The following is a 26,551-nucleotide window of genomic DNA, read 5'->3' on the forward strand; positions in this document are numbered from 1 at the left end:
CCCTGGTTCTAGAGTTAAGTAGCCCAGACTGGCTCACAACCATGCTGCCTGGGGCCTGCTGTCCTTAGAATAGACTGGCCGTGTCCACACTGCAGCACACGGGCGTCATGCAGTTCTCCTGTGACCCTAAGATGTAACTGTTATTTTCGTATGTTTTTTTCCCGCTAATTGTGTCTGAACAAATGTGAGACTTGTGTTACTGCCCTCGATAGTGCTTTCTGCAAAGCACATTGTTGGTGTGCTATAAACCTGAAATGTGGTATGAAGAAATGCAGACAGTTTGAAGGCACAAACTCAGTAGCGCTGGAGGACTGTACGGATTGAGAGGAATTGAAACTTACGTAGTTTCATTCGTTCTGCTTATTGAATCACGTCCAGACAATATCTGTTGGCGAGATTCAGAACAGAGCCAGGGAGCAAGCTGTTAAGGAACAGGCAGTCAGGAGTCCTGAGCTTGATCTCATTCTTTGGACTTCTTTTATTTAGAAGTGTAGATGTGTGCAATCAATCTCTGAACTGGCTTTCCTTTACCTCGTATATGTCTGAAGCCTTTTGTGGATTAGATTCAATATTGTTTTGCACGCTCTTTTCCACTGATCAGCTCAGCCTTTTCAGTTTCTGGAACTTAAAGTCTGAGTCTATTTATCTACTTCTTTTTCTCTAGAATAAGTGGAAGGCTGGAGGCTTACTCCTTAGCTATCACTTATAAAACAAACCTCACGAGAAATAGCTATCTGGGGTGCCTGTTTTCTGATTATACCTGTGACCAGTTTTATGATTACACATACTTTAGAGCTTTTGGTGATCATAGCGTTTTTTGGGGTTGTTGGGTTTTATGGTTTTTTTTATTGGGTTTGTTTTGTTTGTTGTTTTGGTTTTAGATTTTTGGTGGTTGTTGTTTTTGGTTTTAATTTGTTTTGTTCTGTTTTTTTTTTAATAACAGAGCCTTACAGTAGCCCTGTTTGAAATCTTACAGTTGTTTAATAAAGTACTGGTCTGACATCGGTGTGTTTAAAATCATACATTTCACAAAACATTTGAGCTTCTAACAATCTAAATGTGATCCACTGTCTCTCAGTACTGCAGCTCCTATGTTCTAGCAGTGTTATTTATGGATAGTAGGTGTAACAATTAAGAATTAATATATATATTTTCCTATATTTCTCAATAGCTATTTGATCCAAGGATCAAAAACTCCTGTGACTACCACTGCAGGCTGTTTGTATCTGAATTTTCTTATTTCGTGTTCCCTGACCTTCTCACTATTATAAGCTTTCAGATGAAGTGAATAGAATGTAGTTCTTGGTGTAGTAAGTGCTCTAATGTATCTGCTTCACCAGACTACCTTGAACCCACCTTGACTGAAGTGGTGGGTATGTGAAAGTGTTTTCTTCTCATATTTTTTTCAGTGTATCTGGAGCTGTATGAGTAATTCCACTTTGAAATTAGTGGAGATATTAATCAGTTCTGTAGTTTCTTCCATCTTTTTTGCATCCTGTTTAATCAATCTAATTTTTCATTAAGAGTTTTATTGCCAGCCTTTTCTAGATGCCTCTATGACAGGACAATTGAATTCTGTCAACTTAATTTTATTTTCTGTTGACAGCTTCCCTGTGCTAATAAAGACATCTTGGAATCAATCTTTAACATTTCACTGCCTTTCTGCATGAATGGTCCCAGAATCAGATTTAATATTTGACATATTTTTGACCTGCTGTAAGCAATCGATTTTTTGCAAAAATTACAGATGTCAACATTTTAAGTTTTAGCTTCACCTTTGCATCTCTCACATACTCTGCAGTAGCAAAGACACCCATCAGGTGATCTAAAGCTTTTCTGTGTATTTTGAGGCAAATACTGTAAGGGAAGTTCAGCTATCATATTGACTTATAGTGTCTGGCTTACAATTACTCAGAGCTCAGTTCCGTTGCATATATTAAGAATGTACCTCTCTCTTGCAGATTTCTCATGGACGTTTTTATGATTGTACAGTGTGCTGTTTGTATGCCGTGTTTCTTTTTCAGCTTTATCAGTGCTTTTCCATGTGCTTCCACAAAATCGTTTTAACCTTTGCAAAGTATGACCCTATTTCCAAGGCAGAAAACTGCTCAAGTCTGTTAAATTACACATTCTGTGCATTTTTTTCCTGCAAATATAGTTTGTCTCCATTATGAAGACTCTATGGAAGTGTTCATGAATTTCCTTTGGTCTTGGGTATTACTATGTATCGTTGCATTTCTATCTCATTCCAATTGACGTTTTCTTGTCTTCCTACCCATACTCGTAATATGATGCAACAGTGCTCTGCAGCTTGTAAAATTCTAATTTCTTTATTTAAAATCTTCTGGTAGTTGTCTTCTCAGTCTCTGATCCCAGTTATGATCTGAACATAAATTAGGATTTCAGAAACCTTCTACATACATCTGTCATTAGTTCATCTAAATGGTGATATAAATAGCTATGAAGTTTTTTTCCCATTCAAAATGACATACAAAATAGTATATATCAAGTTTAATTTGTTCTTCACGTCTCCATAGGACAGCCTGAAAACTGTGTCAAAAATTTTAACTTGATTTTACTGCCTTATTCAGGAAGGAATAAGGAGGAGAGAATAAAGTACTGTTTACAAACAAGGCAGCCTGACAAAGTTTTCTTAAAAAATCTGGAGGGAAAAAAAGTTTAAAAAGCTGAAATTAAAAAATAAAAATAAAAAAAGAGTTCTTTGCTTGAGACATTTAATTATAGACTGTTGAAGCTATGCCAGAAAAACAATTATGCACTTTTTCCCTAGTTATGGCTTCGTGCTCAGTTTGCTTTTTAGTTGCTCCAGGTATCTATATGAACAGATTAAATTATTGCTTACATCTTTTTAGTCATCTGTTGAGTTCCTTGAGAATTCCGCTTCTAACTGAATGTCGCTCTTCTATTTTGCTACCCACAATTTTCATCCTTTTTTTTCATGAAGCACTGTTCTTTTTCTGCATAAAGTTCTAGTGTCATGCAGGTGTAAGTATATATATGTTCCAGGGGGATGGGATGTCATCCAGAGGGACCTGGACAAGCTAGAGAGGTGGGACCATGCAAACCTCATGAAGTTCAACAAGGCCAAGTGCAAGGTCCTACCCTTGGGTCGGGACAACCCTCATTATCAATACAGGCTAGGGGATGATGTGATAGAGAGCAGCCCTGTGGAAAACGACTTGGGGGTACTGTTGGATGAAAAACTGTACATGAGCCAACAATGTGTGCTTGCAGCCCAGAAGGCCAATTGCGTCCTGGGCTGCATCAAAAGAAGAATGGCCAGCAGATCCAGAGAGGTGATTCTGCCCCTCCACTCTGCTCTGGTGAGACCCCACCTGGAGTACTGTGTCCAGCTCTGGAGCCCTCAGCACAAGAAGGACATTGACCTGTTGGAGTGGGTCCAGAGGAGGGCCACGAAGATGATCAGAGGAATGGAGCACCTCTCCTATGAGGACAGGCTGAGAGAGTTGGGGTTGTTCAGCCTGGGGAAGAGAAACCTGTGGGGAGACCTTATAGTGGCCTCCCAGTACCTGAAGGGGGCCTACAAGGAAACTGGGGAGGGGCTGTTTGCAAGGGCATGTAGCGATAGGACGAGGGGCAATGGTTTTAAACTAGAGCAGGGTAGGTTTAGATTAGACATTAGGAAAAAGATCTTTACAATGCAGGTGGTGAGGCACTGGAACAGGTTGCCCAGAGAGGTGGTGGAAGCCCCATCCCTGGAGACACTCAAGGCCAGGCTTGATGAGTCTCTGAGCAAGCTGATCTACTTAAAGACGTCCCTGTTTACTGCAGGAGGGTTGGACTAGATGACCTTTAAAGGTCCCTTCCAACCCAACACATCCTATGATTCTATGATTCTAAGTAGTACACTCCTAGATGGTCTTTAATAGGGAGTTTGTGTGGGAGCTCATAACTACTATGAGCTTTTTATCGCATAAAACCAGAAAGCTTTAGTTTGAGAAACAGAAAGGAGGAAGAACTATTTGTCTCTCATTAGGTGCTGATGGAACTGGCTTAATAACCAAAATTACTGTACCAAAAGTTTTCCGTGACTTGCATTATATCCTAATGCATACAGGACTCATTCATATGACAGCTTTAGCTGACTCACAGGTAACTACTATTATGATTCAGTGTAGACAAAATGAAGTCTAATAATATACAATTGCAGCCTTTTGTTGTAGGTATTTCAGTGAAAAGTAATGTTTAGCTCTTTCTAAGAGCTAACATGGTCCCACAAAAACCAGCAACAACAAAAAGTATTTTCGGGAATCGGCCATTTGTGTTAAAAAGGTGGTATAGCAGAGTGGTGTTGGCAAGATCCACTTCAGCTGGGTGAAGACATCAGGTTCCATTTACTGATTGAACAATGACATACTATGATATAATAAGTCTCTGAGCAACAGGATGGCAATGACTGACCCTACAGTACATATATGAAAACACATAATATATTTTCTACATTATTGATTTTATTTGGTAAGAGCATAAGGTGTGACACCAGGTGGATCAGGAATCCTTTCTCAGCATTTATCTGGAAATATTACTGTGTGGAATTTCTTGTGATAGGATAGAGCAGGGAAAAGTGATGTATGAATTTCAAAAACAGGATCATAAGCTGTCAGGCAATGATAGCTGTGTGCAATATTAATACATGCATCTCACATGGGGAGGTGATAAATGAGGCAGCCCTGTGACAAATTGCATAGGCATGTAATAAATAAGTTTACCACATAACTCTGCAATTTATCAGATGCCTTTTGCTATTACCTACCCACTAATCCATCTCTCAGGGATTTATTTTCACAATCCAGATTCCTCAGCAGCTTGAAACTTCCTACTTCTTTTAAAATTCAACCTGCCAAAAAAAACTTTTCTCCTGTTCTCCCGACAGTAACTCTGCTGGAAGCACATAATGAGCTAACCTGGGCTGTTGAACATTAACAGCTTTGCTATACATGAAGATGTCCTCACCATACATTAATTCTCAGCACAGGAAATGGGCTACTGAAAATCATAGTTTCCCCCATTTCACAATGGGCCATATATCTCTTTCTTCTCTTAAAATCTGTTATATATATTTTTTGAAACTATTTTACGTTTCTAGGTGGTTTCCTTTCATAGTGCAGTTAGCCACTTACTGCCTCAGTTGTATTTTTGTAGATATAACAATAAGCACAATAATCAACGTCTTAAGAAATGAGACCAATTTGCTTTGCCTGTTAAACTGATCTCCCTGAGTTTATTAACACCCCTCCCCACCCCAGTAAGTCTGACACACTAACTGACACACTAATAAAATATACTTCCATCTTTTACTCCTGCTTTCTTTTTTTTTCAGTGAGGAATTACTTCTGGAAATGCTTAAAGCCTATATGGATTACTGTTTCTAGGTGTTACCTCACAACTATTACAAGTGAATGTCATTTAATGGGGAATGACATATTTGAAAAGGAGCTGATTTAAAAATGCTTAGGAAAATTGTAATTTTTTTCTTTTATAGGTGACTTGATTTTCTGGGTATGGCCTTTTTGTCACAAAATTGTAGGTCTTTTTCAGTGTGAGGTTTTTGGGGGTACTTTTTTAGCATTTATAAAATTTCTCAAAGTATGGATAAATTTTATTTTTTCCATTTTGTATTTCTCCACTTTATCCAGATGTTTGTCTTCCCCCATTTTCTTTGAGGATTCCTAGGAAGTCTGTCATGGTGCCCTGCCTGGATGCACAGTTCTCTGCTGGCTTTTTTTTTTCTAAATGGTATTGTGAAAGTTGACTTCATTTTTTAAATTTGTGGTAAATGTTTCAGTGTCACATTTTAAGAACTGATAGCTCCAGTTTATTGTCTGATTTATGTTCATAAAGACCAAAAATTGCAATAATGTACCTAAAGTAAACACTTCTAAATTACTTATCCTGAAAGAATTTCGCCTAGGCAGTCTTTAAATCTTGCAGTTCAGTGTATGTTTTGTTTCTCTAACAAGTACTGTGTGTTACTGCTTACTTAAAGATGTACTGTGTCCAAATGATGGTCCATCGCTGGGATAGGGATGTCACTCAAACTCCTCTTCGGCGTTGTTTACAATATATAGGCATTTGTCCAGCACAGTGTTAAAAGGTCGTGAAATGCAGGAAGCTTTAGTACGGGACAGGGAGGGAATTAATGAGGTTAATCCAAAGGTAGGTTATTCCTGATCTCTTTGCGAGCCATAGACAGGCTAAAGCTTGGCATGATTCTTGGCATACTGTTCCTCTTGTCTCCCATTTGGCTAGGCTGCTGTACTGCGGGCATTTTTTACTCATAGCGATACCAAAATAGCTCCTTCTGGCCAGATATAAAACTTCAGAGAACAAGGTGTTGTCTGAACTAACTCTTTCAGAGGTGGTGTGGGTTTTTTTGGTGCTTACATAGTTCCTTTTAATTTGTAATGTCTAGAATCAATATCCTAAATACAGTTAACTTCAGTGAGAGGTGGACTCCAGGTAGCTTTTGAAACTGTCTATAAGGATTCAAAGTCCGTAGAGTTCATAATTCATGAGATTTAGCTGTTGTAGTAACATTCTCTTTTTAAAGGCCAGTGAAAAATCATAGAGGTGCAGACCTTTGTGAACGCTGGGACTGCTGGCTCCTCTCCTACCTCACACATGGATTTCCTACTTTGAAACCAATGTGTGGGAGAGAAGAGATGGATTTCATTGCAATATAGTGTAGAAAGCAGATGAGTTGTGTTCTCAGTCAGGGAACAGAGTTGCACAGTTGTGCCCCTGTTTTAGCTTAGCCAAAAGACCAAGTGAGCTGCCTAACTTTTAGAGGGAGTATTAGTATGGGGAGGATCAGAAACTCAAATCTAATCCTCATGTGTCCTAGGCTGTAGTAACTGTCATACTATCCACCTTCTGTGTATTGTCAGTTGTAGATTATGAAAGCTTTCTATGTCCCAGGATACAGCTTGGGTTTCTGTCTGTTTCTTAGGATTTGTACATATCAGAGTTGGTTTATATGGTGGCGGAGAATTTAAATAATAAGAAACATGATCTTGAAAATAACTTATAGATTTCCATTAGTGCTACTTGGGAGGGAGGAAAGGAACGTCTTTTTCTCAGTGTGCCATTTATCAGTGAGCGCAGTGGCTCAGAGCAATTTTGTGCTCTTCTCACATCCCAGGCGTCCTCATATAGATTTTTGCTTCTGCTAGCAGGTTGGAACCCTGAAATGCAACATGATGCTTTGTCTTGATGAGCTGCTATTTATTGACTGCAAAGGTATTTGTTCTTACAGCACACGGGTAAAGAGAAAGTTATGATGTCCTACAAAGCAATCCTTACAATTTTTTCGTTTCTTTCAATATCCCATAAGCAGAAGTTAAAACTTTTTGATTAAGAACATTTCATTACTGATCGAGACTCTATCTCAACAGGCTAAGCCTTAACCATAGATTTTGCTGAGCACGTGTGATTCCTGAGGACACTCAACAGTACTGGAGAGAATTTTCTTGCACACCCTGTAATTATTAGCAAAGTTAGAAGAAGAATGAGCTTCATCACCTGATTTTATATTAAATAAAATACTTCATGTGGAGAAGAAAATAAGAAGGGTATTTATATTCAGACCCATCAAATTTTAATATCTGTAGCAATCAGTAAAATCTTATTAGTGGCATTTCAAAAGATGTCAGAGGCATCAGAACCTGTTGCTTTGTATTTGTGTCATGAAAGATGGCACCAGGATGTTCTAGGGTTTTCATGAGATTTCAGAAATCAATAATTTGACTTGTACTTTTATTATTTTTTCTGTTATTTGCAGATACTGGAAGGGACGTGACTTTGATGGGAATGAAACATGTTTAGTCCGTTTAGCTGCTGTAAACATGAGGTACATTGAGAGAAAAACAAAGCAATGCCTTCTTGTATTTTACTCTTCTCTTTACCTTACCATTATTTTAAGTGGCACAGAAAGAGTGCTAAATATAGATGTTTTCTTCTTGTTATTTCTATTGAGTTGGCCAAATTTCACCAATAACAGCAGACTTCTATGGGGGAAAAAAGAAGCAAAATTATTTTAACTGAGAAAATTTCCACTTTTACATTTCATAGCCATGCAGTCCCCCAAAAAAGATCTGACTTTGACCATTTTCATTCAAATTTTCTGCAGCTATGTTTGTAACAAAAAAAAAATCTTATTTTTGCTGTTTCATCTAAAAAGTAGTGCACCTGATCCACTGCATAATATGTGGACATCTGTAGTCTACAACTCATGTAATTTTTCTGATTTGGATTTTGAAGCATGAATTTGCATATATTATTTATTTCCAAGCTTCTGAACTAATTTGTATCCATGGAGGATTTGTTTCTTTACGCATAACTATTTGAACTCTAATTATTTTTTCTGGGTTGCCATCTTTTGCATTTGTTCTGTCATATGCTTTTAAAATTAATTGAAAAAGTGATGAATACTATTAATTTTTTAAAGATTAAGATAAACTTGTTCAGATAGTGAAATGTACCAAAGTATGAAGGGAGGTTTTTGTGATGTTACTCCATTGCATTTTTAATATCCCGTTTCCTTTATATTTCATTTGGTATGTATTTTTTATATCAAATAGATAAAGATGTTAATACCATATTTCATGTTTTCTTACTTGTTTTGTTGATAGTACTGTAAGACAGATGAAGGGAATAATTCTGATGCATTCTGAAAGTAACTAAAGGTAATGAAGAGTTCTGGAAAATACAAATCGACGTCTGAGTCCTTACCCATTTAAGTGCTATTTGTATGCAGTACATTTTGTTAATACTGTATTCATAATAATGTAAAGAAGTCTTATTTTGCTGCTAGGGAGTACGGAATCAGATTTAGCATTTATTTAAGCTGCACTTCACTTTTATGACTTGGGGGTAAATAATGCATATGTGCATGAATAATTTATTTTTTGAGGGGAGGGGCGTAGGGGAGCAGATCGTTCAGTTCAGTTTTAAAGATGAATCATCTGTTTAGGTCTATAAAATGATAATTTTTGCTCTCCAGTAGCATGTGTAGAAGTACCATTTGTAGGGGAGACAGAAAAAGATGATAGCTTGTGAAGGAACACATTGACATCTCCCTTCTTCTCCTACTGGTAAAATGGCTTTTTGTAGATTAGATTAATGTGGTATCGAAAGGTTTCTTTGGGTGATATAAGGAGATATAGTCACTGTAGTATCCTGTTACTTTCCATACCCATTTTGAATTCTTTATAGGTGGTCATCTGATCTCTCAGGGTCGTCTGTGTCAACCTCTACTGAAAGCAAGACTAACTTAAAAGCTAAATCAGATAGCTTAGGGTGTTGCCCTCAAATTTTAGTGTGCTTAAGGGTGGAGATACCACAACCTCACTGAACAACCTTTCCCAGTGTTTGACCAACCTCAGTATGAAAAGTTCTGTCTTCTAATCAGAATTTTCTTCGCTATTACTTTTGAACATCGCTTCTTTTTTGTGATAAAATTCTAAGAAAAATTTGGCTTCATCCTCTGTAATCACCTGTTATGCATCTGAAGACAGTGATAAGATCTCTCCCTTCTTTTCTTGGCTGAAGAAACCCAGCTCTCGCCACCTTACCTCATGTCCTCCAGTCCCCTTACCACTTTGCTAGGCCTCTGTTGTAACCTCCCTGGTTTTTCAATGTGTTTTTGTTTTTTTTTTTACTGTGGAGCCCAAAACTGGACTCCAAATGTGGTCCTGCAGTGTCAAACAGAGGAGAGAAAGAGTCACTTCCCTTGACCTGCTGGCTACACTTGTGCTGATACAGGCCCATATGCAGTTGTTTCATCATTACAAGGTACTATTTGGTACCTGCAAGATTTCTAAAAGCATCTATATTTAACTCCAAAGTTCTTAATTCAAAGTAGTAGATTGTGCTCATCTTTCTGCACATGAGCCATACTTCAGGATGGTCCAACTTTTATTCCTTCAGTCACATCTGGCCCTAGAGGCGGTGACCTCAGACTCATTGCAGTTGTAGCAGCGTGAGAAGCACAACAATGTTTCCTGTTGTGTCTGCAAACAACAACATATTTAAAGCTGGAAAATATCACATCCGCATGAGAAGAGGAAATTAAAAACTGACACCTGCTATGCCTGAGGATGGCAGAGCACTAGGAAGCACTGAGTTTATGTTTGCATGGCCTAATATGAGAGAAGTAGAAGATAACATTCACTGTAGTAATTGCTGAACTACCTTGCATGAATGTAAGCATGTATATAAAGTAGGACCTACTTATGAACAACTGCTATCACTTCTAAAGAAAAACAAATACATTTTTAAGTGAGAATATTTGTGGATGTAGCTGATAAAAGCCTTCAGGTACTAATGGACTCACATAGTATTGTCATTTAGCAACATTTTCATCCTGCCGGGAAATACTTTTTACAAATTACATAGCATCTTAGATTTAGAAAAGTTGATTGTTGACATTTTGGCAAGCTAAACACATTAATCCTTGACTGTAGAGGAGACCATAGTGTGAAAAAATAGAGCATGATACTTCTAATAGTGGGTGGATTATAGTGTTAATTCTGAGAGCAAGCTTCAGTACATGCTGTAAGAGAACACCCAAGGATCCTCCTAATTAGTACAGAGAGACGTCATTCCAAACCTGTCAGAAAAAAGATGCTACTTAGTCCTTTTGGTTAGTCTGTTCTTTATAGATGTTATGTTGATAGGGCGGGGGCAGGGAGAAAACACGGAAATATTATATATACTAGCTTTCCATAGCAGGAGAAATACTGATTAATATCTTTGTCGATCTCATATATTGACCCATTATTCTAGATACATTATAATGTGGAATTCATGGCATAATTAGTGACTTTAGCAAACAATTAGTAAATTTAGTTTACTAAATTTAATTCAGTAAATAATTAGTGAATTTAAAAAATGGACAATCTGATGATCAACAGAGACAACAAACAGCGGAGCTTGTGAGACCTTTGTGAAGTATTTTCTATGTGGTTGTCAGTATGTAAAAAAATTTAAATGTTGCATCTGCTCAGTTGTGCAGTTTTGATGAATTTTGTATGCAACTATAGGCAGAGCCCTACTTACTTTTATGATTACTGAAAAGTCAAAGGGGAGAAAATCAGCTAGTCCTTGAAATCAAGAGAGTGAAAAGGTGGCATATAAATTGTTTGTAGGGAAGAATCAAAGATTTTTGGGTGTTCCTTGTGTGTGCTGTAGTCAGTTTACTCAAATAGAAATGTGTGCAATATCCTAATGTAACTTTTTCCATATGATAAGTCATATTCCTTTGTTATGATACAAAAAATATTATGCTTGGAACTATGCTGAGTCCTGGAGCCAGAGCTGTAGAGAAACATCAGCACAGTATGAAGTCCTGGCTAATTAGGAAGGGGTTATAGTACTGCAGCTTACTTTGGAAGGAAGAGAGTGGAAATAGCTTGGAGTATATTTTATTAGGTGATAACAGAAAGTCATTGAATTTTTATGATTATACTTTCTTAGACAAGATTTGGTTAAAATAGCAAAGTCTGGAACTTCTGTCGTTTTGGGGGGTTTCCCCTTCTCTCAGCTATTGCAAAAAGATGAGTTTATGTTCCCTAACAGTGTTGTGGTTTTTTCCTGCTTTTTTATTGCCATGAATGTTATTTGTTTCTTTGTGTCATTTGCTTAGAAAAATCTGCTTATCGGGTTGTTTGTTTTGATTTTAAATATCACAGAATTAAAATGAAGTACTTCATCTATAAAGATGTCAGCAGACAATAGGACTTTCTGTGATGTAGACAACCTCTGAAGAATAAACTGCTTTTAAAAACATAATCACTGCAGATATGTGTTTTGCTTTGGGCATGGGTGTTTGGATGATGCTTTTTGACCTGAGGGGTTTGGATTATTATGAGCAGGAGCTCTAGCCAATCTTAAGGAACAGTGCTGTGAGGACACAGGCTTCTGCATTGGTAATGTGAGTGATGTTTTATTGCCGTTCTATTAGGCAAGTCGTAATAGTTCTGCAAACCTAGTAAGGCATGGAAAGAAAACCTTTAATTGTACTAAGTCACGTTGCTGCTCTGCTTTGGGCAGAGTGGCCCTTCACTGGACTATTATTTTCCATTGCTTTAGAATGTTGTCTTGTTCCACAGGTTATAAATTTGGCACTGAATATACACATGTCTAGGATTGGACTTCAACCTCCCTACCTTGAAGTCCTTGATTGTGCCCTTATTGCCTGCCTTGATGAAGGAAATGCATGCCTCCCTAGACTGTGTCCTGTGCAAATCACAGCCCTGCAGCTTCCTACAGAATTTGGCTATTAGGATTACTCAATGTACAGACTATTTTGTCTATTTTCTGCTAGCTTTTCTTTGGCCCTAAATGGAAAAAATTCCATGCCTCAGAAGTTTGAAACACAGATTAGAATCCCGCAGCATTTTTTAATGCATGTGCTCTTTTAGCATAATGAAAGCAACTTACTCAAACCTTTTTATGCATGTAAAAAATCTGCATTTCTGTCTGTTATAACCCCAAAAGAACCAAATTGTAACTGTTAGAGAAGTAAGCTAGTCCATTTCACTGCCCCAAAGTTTGAACAGCTGTACATAAACTATTTGACAGGTGTTTGCTTAACCTATTTCAAAAATTCTTTATCATTTAATTACTTTACATTATATGTGGGTCTCTTTGGAGTTGTTTTTAATTCTGCCAGCACATCTGGAAGGGCTTTCTTCCTTTTTAATTTAGTTGCTTCTTTCTGTATCATTAAAGGCAAATTTGTATGTCCCTTAATGAAGAACCATCAGTGGAGGAAGTGTTAATTGTTTGATTTCTTTAGAAAAGATCCACTGAGCAAAATCTCATAGTTCAAATTTTCTTAAAAAGAAAAAAATGATATATGAATATGAAGAAAACTCTCTTCAAAACACTTAGCAATTACCTCTATTTCAAAATGGTTTATATAATTCTTAGCTTTAAACTTGGACAATTCGGTCACTCATGTTCTTCTTTCAAATGTTTCAGACATATTCTAGGTCTTTTTTTGTGTTTAAACCAAGGAAACTCATACCTTGTTTTCTTTTTATGTTTCATCTGCTTCGCAAAACCTGTTTTAAGATTTCCTCCATTTAAGCACATCTTTCTGCCTTAGTCTCTTTATTTTCAATGTGGGGAAAAGGGGGAAAAGTCCTTTATGCTCTGCCATCTCTGAGCTTTGAAGCACTGCCAAACTTCTACTTCAAAGCTGTTTCAAGGCTTCAGCTTTGTCACAAAACCATCATGTACAAAGCTTTTAGCAACCCACACAAGAGGGTGGGTTTTTTTAAGTATGACTTTATTACTGAGGAAAGGTTAACTCTGGTGATTCCATAAATTATCTGAAAGTATAAACTTCTCTGCAATATATAGGAATATCTTCACACAATACTGTTGACTGGAAAATGTTTCATCATCAGATTAAATTACACGAAAGTGATTATGTTATATGCTGAAAATTATTTTTACTGTGTAGTTTTCCATTTGACTAGTATTCTGTTTCTAAGCATCAGAAAGTGATTTTGAAGAAAGGTACTCAATAAATACTCCAAAAGTTTTTGTGATGTTGATCAAAAATCCTAAGAAATTTCACTGTGATTTTTAAAGTCATAACTATTCTTTTATACTTAGATGCATGTGTATGTAAAGAGGTCACATATATCAGGTTTTAAACATTCAAATTAAATTTTATAAGCGTATTAATAAAGTTAATGCAAAGAACAAAAAATATGTTGCTTATACTCCAGGTACATATATGTAGATATGTGGATTGTGATCAGCTCATTCTTACTGGAGAAGAAATCATGAGGGAAAATTTTATGTTCAGGTAACTGACTCTACACATAGCAATAAACTGCACAGGGTCTGACTTAGAGGTCTGAATGACTTACAGTATATACCCAGGTGGCATAACCTACAGTTTGACACCAGTTTGGCTTTGTGGAGCTTTTCCTATAAAAAAAGGCCAACTTGGTTTTGACCCAGACATACTCTTAACACTTAAAACAAAACTAAATATGATAGTATGTAGTTTGACTTGGTCAGAAAAAGAGCTGAGAATGAAGAAAAAATACGATTCTTCACCATGAACTTTATGAGTTTTAATGGGTTGTTTGGTTATGTCTTTTTAGAAGTGAAATCTAAATTGTTTAGGTTTTGGGTTTTGTTTTTGTTTTTTTTTTTTTTTTCTATTTAGAATCATAGAATGGTTTAGGTTGGAAGGGACCTCAAAGATCATCTAGTTCCAACCCCCACTGCCATGGGCAGGGACACCTCCCACAGGTTACTCAAAACCCCATCCAACCTGGCCTTGAACACTTCTAGGGATGGGACATCCACAACTTCCCTGGGCAACCTGTTCCAGTAACTCTCCACCCTCATAGTGAAAAATTTCTTCCTAATATCTAATCTAAATCCACCCTCTTCCAGTTTGAAGCCATTACCCCTTGTCTTATCACTACATGCCCTTGTAAAGGTCCCTCTCCAGCTTTCTTATAGGCATCCCTCAGGTACTGGAAAGCTGCTGTAAGGTGACCCTGGCCTCTTCTCCAGGCTGTACAACCCCAACTCTCTCACCCTGTCTTCATAGGAGAGGTGCTCCAGCCCTCTGATCGTCTTTGTGGTCCTCCTCTGGACCTTTCCTAAAATTAACGTGATCTGTCTTGTAACTTTTTAAGTGAAAAACAGAAAATAAAGAAATAGTGAAAGCTGCATCTTGTAGGATAACATGATATCAACTGCAAAAATCTTATCCCTGCTTAAGGTACTTGAAATAAACTGTACTCGACAGGTCCATAAAGCTGTTTTCTCTACCACTGACTTAACACATTCTGGGTTACTACAGTGGGTCAGCTAACACCAACTGAATGAATATTACAAAAGATTTTCACAAAGTCTAGCGCTGTCTGTTTAATACTGAATGGCCTTCTGTGCCTGATTAATTAGATAGATTATTGGTAAAGTAAATGGATAATTTACACTTTGCAATTGCACTTAAGTGTGTATTGAAGAGAGTTATGCACAGGTTAAAACACACACTAAATAGTCATCATCCTTAGCTGCTTTGATCCACTAACTGAAACTAAATTTAAGAATCATATAAAGTGTCTCATAAAATGGAAAAATATGCAACCCAAGTGCTGTTTAGTTTCTTTTATCTCTTTTTTTTTTTTTTTCATGTGCATTAAGGTATAAAATATTACTGGTTTTATCTTAATAAACTTGTAAAGCACATTACAAACTTTTAACTAATTGCTGAAATTTTATTAGTAAACACAGGTGCCAAAGCAATATCTGTAGGAAGCTTTGTGACCAAATAAGTTTAGTACAAGCTCTGCCAAAGTGACATTAAATATCATTGCAAATTCAGTGAAGCTAAGTAACTGTCTAAATTGGGTGGTAAAGAAAATAATGAGGAATGCTTTTAGATCTATTAGCAGCTAATGGAAAAATCAAAAAACAACCTCAGTTTATGTGCCTGATGTGGCAGGAATCAGTAAAACATGCTGACTACTGGATCAGCACAAAATAGAAAGGACGGCTTAGTAGAAAGCAGTAAAACCTGAGAAGTATTCCAAATAAATCAGTTGACAGCTACGCCCATGCAGCAGGGTTAGCCGAACACTCAGGACAGAGATGAGCCAAACTGTTATCTAGAAGTATACCTGCCTTCCACAAGTCAGTCAGTATTTCCAAAAGTAAAGCACTCCTACTTGATTTAGAGCTTTGGGAATACTATCTAGATCTGATATCCATTTATCCAGACTACTGTAAGTGTACAAATTACATAAAAATGTCAGTTTTCAATGAAGGATGATTGCAGTGAAGCACTAGCTGTTCTGATCTTCTGAGTTAATAGAAATAATGGTCAATGGTAATAGCAAATCATTAAAAGTAGGCAAAAAATAATTTCTACATTTTTTTTTCATTTTTAACTTTTTGTTTGCTGCAGTTACCTTTAGTAAAACATTTGTATTTAAAAACAAAAAGTTGCTTTGAGCCAAAAAAACAGAACTTCAAATTTAGTTCTCAACAGAATTTTTTTCAAAAATAGGTCTTGTGTATGAAAAGATCCATTTTTAACTGAAAAGATCAAAAGCAATTGTCACCATTGGTACTGTATTCCCAGGAATCTATTAATTCAAAGTGTAGTTCAGAATGTAAATCCAACCATAGACCTGTGAGACTACTTTGACTTTTCATCCTTATTAGAGAAAAACAAATTTTGAAATACCATAGTTTCCTTCAGGGTACAAATATTTGTTCAACTGTAATAAAACACAGGACAGAATATATGTTTCCCTCACTTGTCTAATGGGGGAGGCTGTTTGGAAGGGCTGTTGATATTTCAGCCCTACGCCGAGTAGGATGGGTCTCAGAATAATTGCATTCAGCTAATGAACAAGACATATATCTATTTACCTCATCTCTGGTGCGTCTGTGGACCCAGCTATCTTCCTTTCTCTTCATATTTTTTACTTAATGTGAAACTGTGTGAGAAGTGTAACGCTTCATACAGAATGCATGACGACTTTAAACTTAATGCTGACACTTTAAGTCCTTGTTGCCCAAGAGCTACTAATTTGATTAAAGACTGCTATGCTGGAATTAGTAGAGAAATAAAATACCCCTTCAGAGAAATTACATTGAAGAAGATTAAGAGGACAAGTGGAAAAAAGAAAATTACATCCACAAGCCTGTTTCTCTCCACTGACTACAAAAGAAGTGTAGGATGACTAGCAGAGTTGGACATGTCTAACTGTAGACATCTAATGCTAGCTGAGACGATCTCCCCTTTGTAATTCTAAGATTAACCTTTGGTCTCCCTAGTGGAGAGCCATTGAATTTCAATTTAGATGCTTCCAAATTTTCGTGTTTTTTTGTTTAATAAAACATTAAAATTGCAAAGAATATGGGAAACACTTGAGTTCATAGGGGCACCTATTTTATTTTTAAGCCAAGTTTCTTTTCAAACAATTAAGTTTTATGGTTAGTGACTCCTGTATTTACTTAACTTTTCATGGGGTCTCATTATCATGATTTCTACCTCAATTTTCATAACCTCTAAAGATCCCAACTATTAAAAAGCATCATTGGACTTTCTTAAAAAATGAAATCAAATATTTTCAGTCATCTTTGCCCTTTTGTTTCAGGTCAGTGAATAGGTTTCATGTTCCAGGAGAACTGTTTCAGATGGGGTGAGACTTAGGCCACTTCTTTTGAAAGACTATTTGAACCCTTAAATATTACCATCTTTCCTGCTCATAAAGAAGAAACCTCCTAAGTCTATGATTTAGATCATCATATTTTTTCATAAGAAGTAAATATCTACAATAACTCTGTCAACGATAAAAGCAAAACCAGTTTAAGTAGCTGAAGCAGACAAATCCATGCTTCCATGGCCCTCACCAGATAATTTTTATAATTGTCTTGATGAAATTAGGTTACCCTAATTAAACCCATAATATGTATCATATGCATATGCAGTAGCCAGATAAATTTTAATATATTTAACATTTTAATAACTAACCTTTTATTTCTCTAAATATGCAAATAAGATATGGATAGCTGAACTATCACAACCTCAATTCTCCAGCTACAGATGTCTTAAAGTTGTCAGATCAGTAGGTCGGGAACTTCTCCCCACCCCAACAATCACCTACAACTGACCTGCACTAAATTGCTAAATCAACGGGTATTTTATTGCAGGTTCACTGGAGATCTCTATCCTTAGGCAAAACCTTTACACAGTATAAATGAATTCCGCGTACCTCTTCTTGTGTCTGAAGTGACTACAGCTGTAGGAGATAATGTATAGGCTAAAGAGAAGCTGTATTTAAATCCCTTTCAAACTGCTGACATCTCGGGCACGGTAGCATAGAGCTCCTGACGGTGTTGCTAGTGAATTGTTGCAGTCTGTGCCGAATCCTCTGTCACTGCAGCTACGCTGGCAACAGCATCTTACCTAGTTTAAATTTAGCTGAGATACACGTACATGAGGTGCATGCATAGCACTGGCTGCACTACATGTATTCAGAAGTCGAAACAGTCAAACTGCAGGATAATTTTATATATCCTTTGCCAATGCTTTAGAAGAACTGCTGCTGTCAACATTTAAGTGATGTTTAACACTGAAAGTGTAGGCACAGTGCCCACCGTGTCCTTGCAGGGCTCAATGCCAAAAGGCAGGAGGTGTCTTTTTGCCTTACCATGGCTGGTGGGGAGGTGGTGAGAGACCCTGCATTTGGCCCCTGACAGTAAGAAAAATCTAAATCTTTTCTTCGGTCCCTGAAATAATCTATGTGGCACAACAGTAAAAGTGTTTACTTGTTCTCTGTTCTTCTTATTTTATTTTTCCTTCCCTCCCCCCTCTCCACCCGGCAGCTTAATACAAGGTCTGTTCAATGTCTCTTGGCTAGAAGAGCTTTCCACTAACAAATACAGTTTCATCAGCATCATAGAGTTTTGTGAAAATATACTGATACTGAAAGTTTGAATTTTCTGATTATTCCTATGGGACACCTTTGCAGATTGAAAGGAATGGCACTGGTTTCTTTAAGTGCATTCTAGTGAGTTGGTTCTGTGTTTGAGTGTGAGCACACTGATCCTGTGTATGTGCGCCCCACTGATTAAGGCACAGTATTGGCATATATAGCATAGCATTCCTGGGTGGGAGAGGGCAGTTAGTGAACAGAAAGGGATGAGGCAGAGTTATTAAACTTTGCAGCTAAATATAGATGAACATTTGTTGTAGGATGTAGGTGGATGGTTGCACATAGCCCGGCCCATTTTCTAGCCCAGGTGACTGTGTGGTGCAACTCGCAAAATGGAGGCACCTTACAGTGAAGCCAGGAATTTGTTGTTGGCATAATCAAATCTTTTAACTGTAGCTAAAATACTACCAACCATTATTATTACTTTTCAGTTACATTTTAACATTCAGTCGATACTAACACTCACAGTCCAAGCCATCTACTTAATACAAAATCAATCTGCTTAGCAATATTAAAGCTAGAGACGGCCACACAAAAACACCCCTTCTGGTGAAGTCTCCCTTTTCTCTGGCATTATGCTCACCACTTCACAGGTCCTCTGGGTCCCAAGGTCGATGGTTTTAGTGTGTGGGGTGGGGTGCAATGTTAAAATGAGCTGTGAGCATCCTGAGATATTCACTTTGAAGCTGTTCAGGTTAGAACAGTTCATCTTCCTTTGCTGGAATTGCGTGCTCCAAATTCCTAAGTTTGCAGTGCTGACAGTTACCAGTCTTTGGTGAGTTTTTGATACCCCTGGGACCTCTAATACCACTCTCTACTCTTGCCTTCAAGGCCTTTGCATATCTAGTTGTTATTCCTATCCGTGTCAAAATTGTTAACAGTAGACATTACACCACACAGTTATACAAAGCCAAACAAAACTAAAACAAATGAAGCAATAGCTACCTGGTCATTAGGTGGTTGCTGCTACAGCTAAACAAGCTAAACAAAGTTCTAGGCGAGCCAAAACAAGACAAAGCATAACAAATCCTGAAGCCCTTGTTAGCCTAGTAACAAGGTGGTGTACCAAAATGTTACCAGAGATATGTACAGTGCCTCTGGTTTTGCCAGCTTCCCTAAGCTCAAGGGTTCTGACTTCCCTACCAGGTTTTGCAGAAATCAGGATTTATCTGCACACAACCATTTGCTGGATTGGAGCTTGTATTTGATTAGCACTTTTAAAATCAATTTAAAGACTGTATTTTGTCAGCATCAAGAAGTGACAATAGTATTGTTATTAGTGGTTTCGTAAAGCACCCACACAGTGATGAGTGTTTATATCGTGCTGGCGTGGAGGTATTATACTGATTTACTGATCTTTTCAAGAGATATTAAGCATCATACATAGGGAAGTCGACACAAAAAGTGATCATGACTGATCAGCCGACAGTCCCAGCGCAAAGTACAGCTAAGATACAGATTTAGTGCTTTTTATTTTATGTTAGGAGAGTCTGCTTTCCAGAGGACTGAAGAAGGATCAGTCCTTGCACTCTCTAAAGCTTTTAGATAGGTATATAGACTGGTAGAAAGTGCAAGCTACCTTTGAACTTCTTACAGTGCTTTGCTTTCATGTATGGACTGGTTCCAACAAGGAACAAAGTATAAAAATATCTTTGAACAGTTGATAATGTTGTCTAGATGGGCTGCATAAAGAAACACCGTGTGCCCTTCCTGAGAAAATTCAGGGGCCCTCTGCTAAATAATTGCTAAGTGGAACACTTGGCACCTGAAGGACACAGCTATTTATGTTTTAAGTGTAATGCAAACATTAACTAATTAATCATAAGAAATTAACAATTCGTCCTTCTGTCAGCAAAGAATTTGAATGATGGATACAGAGATGAGAATTTCACTCCTGTTTGAAACTGTGCAATGTGTACTGTAAGACTGAAATGGAATAAAGCACAGCAAGGCGCAGTGGAGGAAAGGTGTTATGTCTCTTCTGTGCAGAGAAATGAGAGGACAAGGAGAAGCAATTTACTTGAAGGATAAGATGACAGGGAATTTGCAGTGGTGAAACAGAGTTTACAAGGGTTTAGGACTCATCTGCTTCTCACGTCCCCGTGCTGAATTTTCATAATTCTGAGGCTGAATTGTTGCAAAGAACATGAACGAAAACTTTTTTTTTCCCCAATATGTTTCCAAGAAGATCAGCTAGGTTCATACTTGACTGTCTTTCCCTCCTCTGTATATTTGACATGGACTGTGCTGGCAACTACGAAATCTCTAGGGAACTTGCACAGAAAATCTCCTTGGAGAACTTCAATTCAATTTATGTGGAATAGATTGGTTGGCATCAGCTACTGAAAGCTGAGTTTAAGCACATTGTGAGAGACAGATTGTCTTCCAAAATTTTGTCTTTTGAAGCAGGGCCAGCACTTATTATTGGAACTGCTATAATTCATGAGATGATCTCAAGCCGTTCCTTCTACATCGGAGAGATTCCAGAAAGACATCTGAGAATTCATGTCCTCTCCTCTCCAAGTCACTGGTGAGAACAACAGAATTTCATCCAAAGACCATTGCATCAATGGGACTATTATCTTCACTGGACACTATAAAGAGCGCTCAGTCTCATATAATCTCTTGCAAATAAATTAAAAATAAGTTGCTGAATCAGTGATGCTGTGTAGACATGGTAGTCTTCTTAGGTATATAAGAAATACAGAATTTATATCTTTAATAAAATAGTGTTATTTGTATTATGCATAAGAAAATAGCTGAACTATGTCTTGTATAAACCACCACTAACACTTAGAGTTAACTAATTCAATAAATTGAAACTAATTCAACTAATAAAAAAAAAAAATAAGTGCAGGAATGGAATTATATAAAATGTTCAAATGTTTTGAAAAGAAATTGGGACGTTTCCATCTTTTAAAAATTTGATTTATTTTAAATCACAAATTTTCAATATTTTGACATTTTTTTCAATTTAAGATGAAAACAAAGACGTGAATATTTCACATTCCAAAGAAATATAAATCTCAAAATTCTTGTACTTTTCTGCTTCTACTTTTCTTAATGATTGTGAACGTAACAAGTAGGCCAATTTAAATAAAAAAAATACATGCAGGCAAAAAAAACCACAAACAAACCACAGCTTCATGTATAAACTGTTAAATTGCTGAAGATTAATACAATCTAACTAAAATAACAACAATTAACATATTATGTAGTTTGCATTCTGACCAAGAGCAATTTGTCCCATGTAGAGAAGAATTTTATAGAGATTATATGGAGTTTCTTGTAAATCTGCTGAATTAGGGCTTTTTGTTGTTGGTGGTGGTTGTTTGTTGTTTTTTTTTTTTTTTTTTCTTAAGGGCCTGAAACTTGTTTTAAAAGGCTATTGGACTGAGCACTCCCTCCCCTAAATTGCTTACTCTATATAAAATGAATTGTGAAAAATAGGCAGTAAGGTGTTTAAGTTGCAGAATGTCTTAAAGTACATGCTTCTTACTGAAATCTATGCTGATCATTGAACATCATACTTGCGCCCTTATATTCTATCCTGAAGCACGTAAATGTCTTTATCTGCCAGACCTTTCTTCACTGCAAAGCTTAACTGGGCTTTTAATTGAGACCTATTCACTTATGAAAAATCTCATCTAAATTTATTATTGCCTTCATACTGGTCCAGCTGGCTTATCTTGGACTAAGGGAAACATACCAGTTTAACTTTTTCTCTGTCTGATAGTGGCATGCTTTGCAGGGAAATTGCAGTTTAAACTACTGTGATGCAGGTGACAGCCCTTTAGTCCGTGCCTGCAAAGTTGCTCAAATGGATTCTTCAAATATCCAGTAGAAGGGAATTGAGGAGTAAGTTTTTACAGTCCTATAAATCATAGAGTGCACTCCTGTGGGACTTGAGAAAAAGCACAAGTGAATGCAACACAAAAAAAGACATAGAATGGGATTTGCCCTTTTTAGCGTTTCACCTAGGAATGTGTCTTGCTGACATAGATTATAGGATCATTTTATTTACACCATTCAGTGCCATCTAGGCTATTGTTGCTCTAAGTGTTGTCTGACAGTCACAGTGCGGTCTGTGATCCTTTAAACTGTAAATATCTGGACAGGTACATTACAATGAAAATGGAAAGAGCATGAAAAGATCGTGAAAAATGTGGTTTTTATTCACCCACCCCACCCCCGATGTTGTTTATCAATAGTGTAAAAGCATCATTGAGCAGATGATATTCGTCCCATAGAAGGAGGGAGTGAAAACTATGAAGTACTGCTTTCATGTCTAGTGACAGTGCACAGACGCAGCAGTAACCTGCCTCGAACCTTTCCTTATATATCCACTCAGTTTTGACTGTCTAATCTGTATGTAAGTCCAGGGTGAAAAGGTATAAAACAAGGTTGGTCCTCATTCTTAGTAAAGAATACAACTTTCTGATCAGATTTGGCTGTGATCTGATAAAATGCAGTCCTAAAGGATGCTGGGTTAATGTAAAATTCATAGTTATTCTGCCTGACTTTACAGTCTGATGGGAAATCTCGTGAAGGATATGACAGTAAGGAACTGATGTGGAAATACTCTTCAGTAAGAACAAAAGTTTATATATTTATGCTATATTTTCTGTGTTTGTTCTTGGTTCATTTTTGTTTCCCTTTAAAAAAAGAGAGATGAAAAAAGATATTTATGTATCCAAAACAGTTCTTGAACCTTGCTTGTACACTCCTGCTTTCTTCTCAAAACATGCACCTTACATGCTCTCTGTGTGGAACTGAGTAGTGCTATTGAAGATGGTTGTTTTGATATTTCTGAAGATGGGGTTTGATACACCATAACAATCAGATTACTAAGCAGGGGCAAAGTCGGATATCCTTGTATTACAGTGCTGTTTGAAGAGACATGCGCAGGGTGAAAATAACAGTTTTAATACAGTCAAAAGCAGGCGTTCGTTTAAACACTCTAATACCCAGTCTGATGGATGTGTTGTGCCTACTGATTACCCTAATCCATAATCAGTTTTGGCTGTGCGTCGATTTGAATGCTGCTTATTTAGGCTATTGGTTTTTGGAGAAGCTTTTTAGCCTACATAGCTAATTATTCAGAAATCTATTGTGAACTCTCAGTCTGTGAAGGAGATGGTAGGCATTTGCAAATTCTGTATTCAAGAAAGGTTTAAATGATTATCAAAGCAGAAAGCACACAATACGCAGATTTTCAGAAGAGGACAGACTATTAGAAATAATATCAGTCTCATCTTGAAGCAGCAAGTTTTCCAAAACTGAAGAAAGAATGTGGTACACCCACCAGAAATCAGACTGCTTAGAAATTGGATTTGCAGATGCTACCTTTTGAGCCAGATGATGCCTTTTCTTTTATAAATCCATATATAAACATTGAAATAATATAAACACAGGTCAGGAGTCTTTAAATGTAGTACATAAAGAGGTGGGAAAAATTCCGTCAGAAAACATTTAGGTGGGTGGGAATTAAAACAGCATTAAACTGATGTCTATTCAAGAAATCCACCATCCAACCCAGGAAGATAAGTGTTTATTAGGCCTCTTCTCAGACAATAAGCAAAGCAGAAAACATGGGAATAAAACCCTTTAAAACATTCCCAGGGTACCGTCATGATTTCTTTAATACATGAATTGCAGAATTAGTATTAGATCTGGGGAGAGGGAGAATACTCAGCAGCGAGAAACAAGGAGCACACAAAAAGAGTCCCAGAGGGTTTTGTTCTAGATGCTTTGTCTGATTCGTTTCTGCCTTGCCCTCACAACCAGGACAGGTGTCTTCTAAGTAATTTTTTTATTTAGTTCATGCAGCATTGCATTAATAAATATCAGGAACCACTGCCACTTTAAACTGACACTGTTACTTTGACTTTGGAGCTGTCTTTGTTGCGTATTGATGGAAGGAAATATTTTTAGAAAAAAATCTGAGAGAGACGTTTAGATTGAAAGTGTCTCTCATGTGGAGTACTCAAACAGATGTATAAGGATACCAAGTTGGGGGAAATATGCCCAAACCTATCTGGCTTTTGCTGTAGCTGCTCAGACAGAACAGAAACAGAAGCTGGAAAGAGTTATGGGAGGAAGGGAAGAGCCAAGGTATGTACACAGGTAGGCAGCTAGGAGGCCAAGGCAGTGTGTGCTGGTTTTTGGTTTGCCTTTTAGTGCCACCTAGAAGTTGACAATGATTGCAGCCTTCTATTTGTATAGCTCGTTCTGTGTTTGATTCTTCAGGACTCGTCCTTTGTCTCCCTCTTTGGGTGTTTTATGTCCCCTGTTCTCTTCTTTAGCTTCCTTTTGTCGTCTCTTACAGCTTAGTTTTTTGTTTAAGCTGAGTGTTGGCTTTTCCTTGTTTTAATTTGTTTTATGTTTCCCAACCTGGCTGTCCCAAGGTGTGCTGGGATGTTAATCATGTGTCCAACTAGGTGCCATCAATACGTGCCATCCTTAGAGATATTCCTCTCCAGTTTGTTCCTTCTGGGTTTTTTGCACATGCAGACATTCTCATTCATTCTCCATTCATACCAATTTTAACATTTCTATTGCAGTTCTCTACAGTAATCCTTCAGAAGATTTTTCTGTTATTGTTGTTAGGATATCACACTTTAAAGTCAAATATACAGTATGACCCCCAGGGAGTGGAAGTTAAGATCAAGAGGATCAGTTTAGGGATTGTGATAATCCTACATGTGACTACATCTGCTCTAGCACAAACCAGTTACTATGCTGGCAGAAATGTGGAAGGCTAGAAATTTAGAAAATTTGAAACTTTATATCCTGGTAAGACTACATAGCATCTAAGTCTCAAAAATATATTCTACCACAAATTCTTTCTCTTCCTTTAGCCTCCCATTTTAAATCAGAGGTAGTATTTGGGGAATAAAGTTACATTCCACATGAATAAAAACATCAGAATCTAGAAAAAAATGAGGTAATATCTTTGATTCTCAAATGGAGTAGGACTGTTACATGTGAACTAAGTATAAGATATGATTGTGGCACTGTAAAAGGCAGCAGTGATCAAGACCACATTTGAAATATGGTGTGCAGTCCTAATCAGCTCATTATAATAGAGGTATTAAGGAAATGAGGCAGCAAAGGAAAGGGTAGGAAAGGGCATTCAGAGTTGAGACTCAAGGATTTTAGTTACTCAAAAGGTTAGAAAATCAAGGTTCAAATTCTTTAGAAAGTGAAGATTAAGAAAAGACCTTAACCAGCTATGCAGTGAAGGGACTAGGGAGGACGATTGCTACAAGATTATTCAAGCTGGTGTCAAGTTGAAGAACCAGGTGGCAAAAGCTTAAGTCAAGGAATGCAAATTGCTTGAGGAATTCAAGATGAGCTCCTTTTCAGCTGGAATAATTCATAAATAATACAGCAGTAGGAGACACTTTTAAACAATGTGTGGTACTTTCATAGCTACTCTGCTTAATGGATTCTTGATAGCACTTTCTTAAAATAAATAAAATTCAAACATACAAAACACTTTCCAGAAAAAGGATAGCAATTCTTAGGAAGAAGAGAAAGAAAGATAATATAAAAGATAATGTTGCTTCTTAAGGTTACACACATGCATTGCACACACAGAAAAGTTTCATTGCTCTCTGTGGTTTCTCACTCTGGCCCTCGTGCTGCTCACATATTATTAACCAGGACAAATACAATGTTTTTATCTTTCAGTTTTATCATAAGTCTTGTTATATTTAATTTTACAAGATTTTATGCTGTAGTAGTTAGTATCTTTTTTAAAACACAGTAACCTCCTGCATGTTAAGAGAGTCAAAATATGACCTGTGATGTAGACTTCTTTAATTACTTTTTTTTAAGCTACTGTTATGACTCTGGGGAGATTTTGCTCAGAATTTCTGAGGACTTGCAAGAATAGAAAAACTTTGTTAATATTTGATTAGGAAATACAACTAAAATTCTTAAGTTATAATGATCTGTGCACGTGAAACTGGCCATAATGTTTGAACCATAGCCAAACACTGTTAGATCCTTACCCA

This window comes from Chroicocephalus ridibundus, chromosome 2 (genome assembly GCF_963924245.1).
Source record: "Chroicocephalus ridibundus chromosome 2, bChrRid1.1, whole genome shotgun sequence".
Lineage (NCBI taxonomy): Eukaryota > Metazoa > Chordata > Aves > Charadriiformes > Laridae > Chroicocephalus > Chroicocephalus ridibundus.